An 8504-nucleotide genomic window follows, 5' to 3' on the forward strand; every position below is an offset into this window, starting at 1 on the left:
AAATCTTTTTTAAAACTGTCCTTAGTACAATTTGAACATAAAAGTAACCATTGCTAGTCCTTCATTTGGATGTTTGTATATGTTTAATGGCCTCTTTAAATATACGAAAACTAATAAAACATGTTTAGAGCCCTTACTTCTCTTTATCAAAATTAAATGACACCCTTTCCTTTGGTTCCACATTTTTATAATTAATCTTATTTTTCGGCTATAAAAATGCACCTAGTTTTGTCGTTTATTAAGCAAGTTAGTGAAGTTTATAAAATTTTCCATCTGTTATACAAACAATCGCTTTTAAATAAACCTTTGGGACATTTCACGTGTGTTCATGTTAAAGCATTGGTAAGAAAATATGCCACCTATCTGATAGAAATATTGTTATATTTTTTTCCTTTGTCAGAATTCTATAAAATGCTTTGACATTTTTTAATATCTTAACAGTCTTTTCATGTAAATCTAGCATTTTCAGTTTCATATGGCACGCCCCATCGATATTTTCTGGTGTCCCCACAATTTCAATCAACCAGATTGACTGTTATATTTAAACTCTCCTTTTTTTCTTCTAATAAATGAATCCATCTGAAAGGTATACGGCGTTAAAAATTTTTTTTTTTCTACATATAAAAATTATATTTTAAAATATATTTTTGGCATTTACATGTACGTAAAAGGCACAGTTTTTACATACGCTCTTATTTTCATTTCTTGGCAGAGATCATTTATAAACAATTTTCAGCTCATTGTAGTGACCATCCTTACTTTAAATTGAATTTCTTCGCGATGGCAAAAGGAAAACAGGGGGATTTCTGTGTTTAGGAGCCCTTTAACAGAACTTTTCAACTATGGACAAATAATGTCAAATGCCTCAACAGTTTATATGATATACTGTGTATTGCATTAATTATTGAACGACCCTCGTAGTTATCACATTCTAAATATGCTTAAATAGAAACAACAGTTTGCATGTTAATAAAAATAAAATTATGACCATGTTAAAAAAGTCGGGGCGTTTAATTGCCTCTTTGTTATTATTTAATAGATTTCTAGTTTTATCTTTTTGATTTGTTTGTCTTTTTTGCCCCCCGCTTTTTCATGTCATTTGTCCCTGGCATGACCATTTTCTACGAAAGCCCAGAAGGCTCATTCGAGATTCAAGTTTCGAAATACGAGATTCAAAATTCGAATTTTGAAATTCAGTTTCGAATTAAAGATCCAGATTAACCAATCAAAAAGCTCATTCAGTTGATTTCAAATTAGATTGAAATTCGAGTTTCGAGATTAAAATCCAGTTTAAACCAATAAAAGGGGTTCAACATTATTACTCCCCTTTATTATGTTTAATCTATCAATAAATCTTTTAAAATATATTTATAAAAAATGGTTTTTTTTAATAAATTACAATGCAAAAAAAAGTTTAAATATTAGAAGGAAAGTTAAATAATCATTTGTTTTTGACAAAGATATACTTCAATTTATATTATGACTTTTTAAATATTAAAACAATACATATATCAGAAATATATATATTTTTGCATTGTCTACTGTTTATAAAGGGTTGCTGACATAATAATACAATTATAAATGGGTTTTAAAAGATTAACAAAACCCCAACCCCCCGGGCAACACCTCCTTTTTCCCACATGAAAATGTTACTTTAAAAATTTGAAAGGCAAGGTAGCCTTGAAAAAAAAAACCGCGCTCGTTTTCCTAATAGAGGGAATACTTTAAAAATAAAGTTTTCAATTACTTATCTTCATCAAAGGCTTTGATTTTTAAACTAATTAACAATTATATATACAATACAGATTGCAAATATGAATTAGAATAAATGCAGCATTCATTTTATCTGATATCAAACAGTAGATTAGTATACATTTAAAAGTATTATTAGGAGTAAAACTTTTAGTTCCCCAAGAGTAAGTCTATTTCCCGAGGGCTTGCGCCGAGGGAAATAGGCTTGCTTGAGGGGAACTGGAATCTTGCTGACTCCCTCAATGATATACTTTAACCGTTTTATTATACCAATACAAACAAAACATTTGAAAAAGTTATATTCAATACTGTATTCTGTAAAATGTTTAAATTCCCAGAAAAAATAAAAAATAAAAAAAAAGAATACAGACATGAATAGAATTCCATTTTATCAATAAATCAGTTCATTGTCCGAGTTTTTACCTAGTAAAATCGAAAGTAACATTACGCAAGTTTTCGAGCTCAATCTTCGTTTGCTACCAGTAAACTTGTTCTTTTTTATTGATATGGGACCAGTTGACTCGCGATGCATTTCGGTTCATTGATGAATATTCATGAGTTTATTTGGAACATTTTAAGTTTGTCTGATTAAAAAAAATCCTAAGTGTTCCGAATAGGTGTGTATCAGTTCATCAAAAAACGTACTTTTTTTAGGGAATCAGTTTTTTTGCAGGGAATTGGTTTATTCACGGTGATTTTCAGGAAATTAGCAAAATATATCATTTAGTTTAATATAGTGAAAAATCAGTAGAGGTATAATAATCAAATTAGCTGCAGAAATAGGTTATTTTTAATTTTTTTCTCTGACCATAGCGTTATGGTCAAAGACTAAAATATACTCGGTTTTTATTTATCAAGGCTACAAGGATTTTGTTAATCTTTAGTCACTATTTATAACTTTATTATTATGTCAACAATCCTTTATATACAGTAGACAATGCAAAAATATATATATTCCTGATTATGTATTCTATTTAATATTTAAGAAGTCATAATATAAATTGAAGTATACCTTGCTGATCAAAAATCAAATGATTATTTAACTTTCTTTCTAATATATATAACACTCTTTCTTGCATTGTAATTTATTCAAATGACTCATTTGTTATAAATATTTTAAACGATTTATTGATAGATTAAACATAATAAAGGGGGGTAATCAATGTTGAACCCGCATTTGATTGGTTAATCTGGATTTTGTATCTCGAAACTCGAATTTCGAATCTCGAATCTCGAATGAGCCTTTTGATTGGTTAATCTGGATCTTGAATCTCGAAATCGAATTTCGAATCTCGAATTTTGAATTCGTATTTCGCTTTAATCTCGAATGAGCCTTCTGGGTTTTGTAATTTTCACTGTCTTGAACACAGTATTTACTGTACATTATTTTACTGTGTTACATGTATTACCGTGATTACTAGAATTTGTTCTGGCACAGCTTTTCAAATTTGCAGATATGATGCTCATATCAATCCATATCCTTTTGGAATTTGTTTCTATGGTCATACAAAGACCCGTAGAAATAAAATTTTTATTAGTAAATGTTATGACTATTTATAAAATTTTTAGTCCATTTTTATGAAAAATTGCAACTTTTTGCGTTACCCGATCATCAAGGAAACCCCAAAGGGGTGTACCGGTCACAGGGATGCTCACTCCTCCATGGCACCTGATCCCACCTCTGATGTTCCGGAGGTCCGTGTTTGCTCTGCTTCTGTTTTGTATTGTTTTATGGACTTTGATATTGAATACTGTTTGTTATCTCCATACCTTTTTCATTCAGTGCAATAGACATGATTCAACGGTCAGGAGTTATATATACCCTGCTATTGATGACAACAGCTGGAGTTGTTGGCCCCCTTAAGTGCCCCAGTTCAGCTAGTGATTGGGACAGGGCGTCACGTGGTCTTCAGTGTCAGCCCCCAACTTCTACCATTGTCTGAGAGATGAGTCCGGAGTTAACACGGAGCAGTGTCTACCTCGCGTCTGGATACAGCCGCGTATGTCTTATAAACACATGCATCTACATCCACTACAGAATTCAACTTTAAAGAAATTTTCACATTAAATTTTAAACTTTTATTAAACTTCTAGTACTTGTGTAATATAAACATTTGTAAAGAAAAAAGAAGTACTTGGTTTTTGATTAATCAATTGTTTTTTTAAATAGCTATAAAAGTGAAGTTTTTGTGATAAATACCATGACTGCCATCTATGACACAGCTTTTCAAATTTGCAGATATGATGTTCATACCAATCCATACCCTTTTGGAAATACTTGTTTTCAAGAATCCATATAAGTTTATCACGAATATTTGTATTTTTATACTCTCTTCGTTATATGTAGAAATGTGTCCAGAATTCAACTCTCGAGTGTCCCGAGTTGACGTGTACCAGTGTACCGTTAATAACTGTCCCACCTCTCTCTATTGGTCCAACGCTGTATTCATGTGTAAGTCCATTATTTGCATGCGTGAAATTATAAAGTTATTATAATTTAATATTTCGTTAATATTTTTTTTATTACAATTTGACTAACATTTTTTTATGACAGTAATTTTAAAAAAAGTTCTATAGCTTTAAAAATGCAAATATTATATTAAAAATTAATTGCATCAATTGCAGATTATTTGATATTGTATCTTGTTTAATTTTTATTAACATTTATTGACAGATGTACATTAAAATAGATATAACAAAAAACGTAGGGATTTTAGCTTTACCATTATCACTATACTATAAATGCTTGAAACCATTAAAATAAATATCATTTAAGTACCATACTCTCATATTCATTGTGTTTTTTTTTATAGAGAAGGTAATACATGCATCAATCTTCAGCATTTAAAGTGAAGTTTTGTATTTCATTGAACTCCTTTTAAAAACAGGAAAACAAAATAGTAAAGCTGACAAACATGTTTCTGTCATAGAGCTTGTTAAGGATCTTTTGACTACACTAAAAAAAAATCATGCACAAGCAATAACTAAATATCATCTTTGTCTTTTGAAGATTTTTTTTACTCTGTGAGGAAATTTAGAATTGTTTTTAACTAGTACTAAGCATTATAGCTTAGATGTGGACTTAAAACATCTCATGTAACGGAAATATTTTGTTTTGCTTGATCGGGTTTTTCTGATTTATCAACTTCAGCTATTTTATACCTTGACTTATCTTCAAACAATTGATTTGACCTTTGATGTTTAAAAAACCCAAAATTTTATAAAAAAAAATTGGTAAATAAAACTTTACAACATGTGCAGCTGCTGAATATAAATAAAGAAAATACAAAAAAACATAGTAAAGCTTTGGTGGTTTTATTACATTCAGTTTGTAAATATATAAGTTAATAGTAGTCCAGGTGGACATTTAAATATCATTTATGATTTAATGATACATTAATGTAATTTGATGGCTTAATATCAAACATTTTGTTTATCAAGAAAATATTAATTTTTTTTTTGAGAACTCTTGCTAAAAAAACTGAACTTTTAGTATATACATGTACACTAAAGAAGGTTGCATATTGTGTTCTCTTTTTTTTCAGACCCTATTTGTTTTGAAAAAGGATCATTGACTTCACCTTCAAAGCCAGGGTATGTGTAATTTACCTCATATGTATCTAAGTTTTATATTAAAAAAATAAATTCAACAAAAGAAATCACCAATGAACACTATTTCAGGTCAACCATAACTACAACAGTAATGGAAAAAACTTCCCTCTTTGAACACCATTTCAGGTCAACAAAAGCTTCCATGGTATTGGAAAAACTCCCCCATTTGATAAATCCAAAGTTCAGGAGATGAGTCCTCTACTATGAATCTCTCCCTGTGAGCACCATTGTAGGGAGCATTATAGGTGTTGTAGTGGTATGTGTTGTTGGAGTCCTCATTATCCTGGCGTATTTAAAAAAAAGATGCAGAAAGGGAAACAATGGTAATTTATAGAATATTTTTTGTGCATCTTTTGGAAGAAAATATATTTGTTTTTTAAAATATTCCATCAAAATGCATTTATGTACATGTTTATGACTTTACATGTATTTCACTATTTGATGAAAGATTCTAGTATCTATATCTCTATCTAGGTTACATTAATTTAAGCCTTACACTCGTACCTCATATAACAGAGTATCTCTGTTTAACATAAATTACTATAACATGTATTTTTTATTAGGTGGACTAGCTAATGGAAATGTAAATATTGAAAATGAAAAACTTTCAGGTGAGTACACATACATTTTTTTTTCAAAACCGGTTTAACTTTTATAATTACAATTTCTTGAAAGGAATAATAAAAAATATCCAATAATAAAACCCTTTAAATAATTAAAAGTGACAAAAAGAAAGAAAATGTTGGTTTCTTTTTTATGAAGTGATTTGTTTTAGCAGATGCAGTAAAAAATGAAAATGAAATCAATGAAGTCAGTGAACTTTTGGGTGAGTTTGAGTGGAAGTTCCAATCAGGAAAAATGTCTATCAGAACAACCCCACCTCCCACACAAAAACACTTAAAACACACATACATAGTAATAGTTTATTACTGTCTTCCTTGGAAGACGGTATTGTATAGTTGAAGTTTTTTACAGTCTTCGGACTATGCACTTCCTCTCTTTTGTGATTGGTAGAAATTGCATGATGAGAAAATTTTCAATTATTTCATTGGTTGAAATGCTGTTCAAGGCAAGGGAGATAAATTTCTGATGATATAATTTTCGTACGACTTAACAATTTTGCAAGATTTCCAGGTTGCAGAGGATATAGTTTCGAATAAAGTACCGGTCAAAAAATAGAAGAAATAGAGAAACCTGAGGTTTGAATGCATATTATAGGTAATTTTATAGCTAGAATATTTTATGTGTGCATTTGGAGGGAATTGGTGGCCTTGTATATTTTATTGAAATATAGACACTTTAGTTTCACTACTACTGTATATGGGATATGGACTAGAAATACGAAACTAAGCTCAAAAACTCGCTCTCTACTGGTATTTCACCAGAAAAGCGGGATGGGTTCACAGGATGAATTGTAGCTTGAAAACGAGGTGGTTGAGCCATTATCTCTTGCTGTTCATTGGTATGTACAAATGTTATTCTGCAATTTGTGTGGTAGCTTAGGTCAGGCGCACGGGCCTGGAAGCAGATGCAGCTGCGGCGAAATAGTGAAAATAGGCTTGATTCACATGAAATTTTGAGATTGTCCCTGCGCCATCTTTAGGGCTCATTGTGTAAGTTGTACATGTTTTATTCCTAAAAGCTTCAAATTTCTCAAGTGACTACATCATACTATTATTACATGTAGAGGGAATTTAAAATTTTTCAATGCACATTTTTAAAGCAGCTCAATATTAAGTAAACCGTCAGTCAAACGTTTTGATTGCAAAAAAAACTATCCTCTGCCACCTTCAAGAATGCATCAATTTTTAGAAATGTGAATTTTAGTCTGATTTTTATACAAAAGGGTTTATTTATGTAAGTCAATTTAAAAAAAATACTTTGTTTCTGTTATTTAAAATCTGTACAGTAAGCAGGTAAGGTTTATTCACTAAAAAGCAAGAGCGGTTACTCTTTTCCAGCATACATTTTTAAAGACTTTGAACCATCAGCATAATAAATCATATAAGATCCAGGCATTTTTTGCCAGAGAATAAATTAATTGTTTGAATTTGATACTTTGGGTATTGCCGCATAATTAAAATCATGTCTTGCTTTAATTAATTAAATCTAATTAAAATTTAAGTGTATTAATTAGTGCGATATCACTGAAATTACATATATTTGCAATTTTTTCAACCCAATTCACTAAATATAATTATTTTGAAAATGAAAATCAGTCAGCATACCTAAATGTCACTAAATCTAATCATATATAGCACAAAAAAACTTTTTTTGCTTTATTTTTCCAAATTTAACCTATTCTGTTATTGATATTTTCATAAAATATGCCCCCCCCTTTTCAATTTTTAAATTTATCTATATTTAAATGTGACAGAATCTAAATTTTTGAATAGTTTGCTATAAAATGACTATTTTTCTTTGAATAATAACAAAACAAAGAGTTTATATTGCATATTTAATGAAGTAATATCAATAAAATGTGCAATTTCATGTAATTATTGAATTCTGCTAGGCCCATATAATCTGCCCACAATTGCCCAGGATGGACAGAATAATCACTTGTAGTATTCAGAAGAATTGAATGTATGTATTTGATTACTCATAACTGTTAAAAGTGAATATCAGACACTTAGAAAGAATTCAGGTAGGACAAACAAATTTTTACAGTGCATTTTCATTACACTGAAGAAATGGCTGCAGGGGTAGGGTGTTGAACAGCTATTTCCTGGACACTTTTTCTTTAGCATATGATGCAAGAGGGTTTTTTGCATATCATGATAAATATTTTGAAAGTTGAAAGGGGTTTTAACTTTGCAAAGAAGTTATAGGTATATAAAACCAAGTGAAAAAGAGATAAAATGGAATTTCATAGAACATGAAAAATAGGGGAGTATGTGATACATGTGAGTACATTTCACCAAGATGTGCCCTTTATATTTGACTTTTTACATATAAATGTATTTGAAATAGATTAAAATTACCATTTAACACTTTTTTGCTGGTATATTCATCATTTGGAGTTGTAAGAATTGCATTTGTTTTATGTGTAATAAACAATATGGGGTTAAGGTGGTTGACCGAGAATTGGTGAGGTCTCTTATTTGCCCATAACTTTTTTATTTTTCAATATATCAAGA

At 29.9% G+C, this 8504-nt stretch overlaps 1 long non-coding RNA gene across 1 annotated transcript; it reads left to right on the forward strand.

Moving 5' to 3' along the window:
- The first annotated feature begins 3677 nt into the window (after positions 1-3677).
- LOC134236793 (uncharacterized) lies at positions 3678-4478 on the forward strand. The gene is made up of 3 exons (XR_009985722.1): positions 3678-3752; positions 4100-4204; positions 4427-4478. It is a non-coding gene; the product is annotated as an uncharacterized LOC134236793 (long non-coding RNA).
- The last annotated feature ends 4026 nt before the right edge of the window (positions 4479-8504 follow it).

This window comes from Saccostrea cucullata, unplaced genomic scaffold (assembly GCF_032062105.1).
Source record: "Saccostrea cucullata isolate Sc308-1 unplaced genomic scaffold, CSIRO_AGI_Scuc_v1 ctg3314, whole genome shotgun sequence".
NCBI classification, from domain to species: domain Eukaryota; kingdom Metazoa; phylum Mollusca; class Bivalvia; order Ostreida; family Ostreidae; genus Saccostrea; species Saccostrea cuccullata.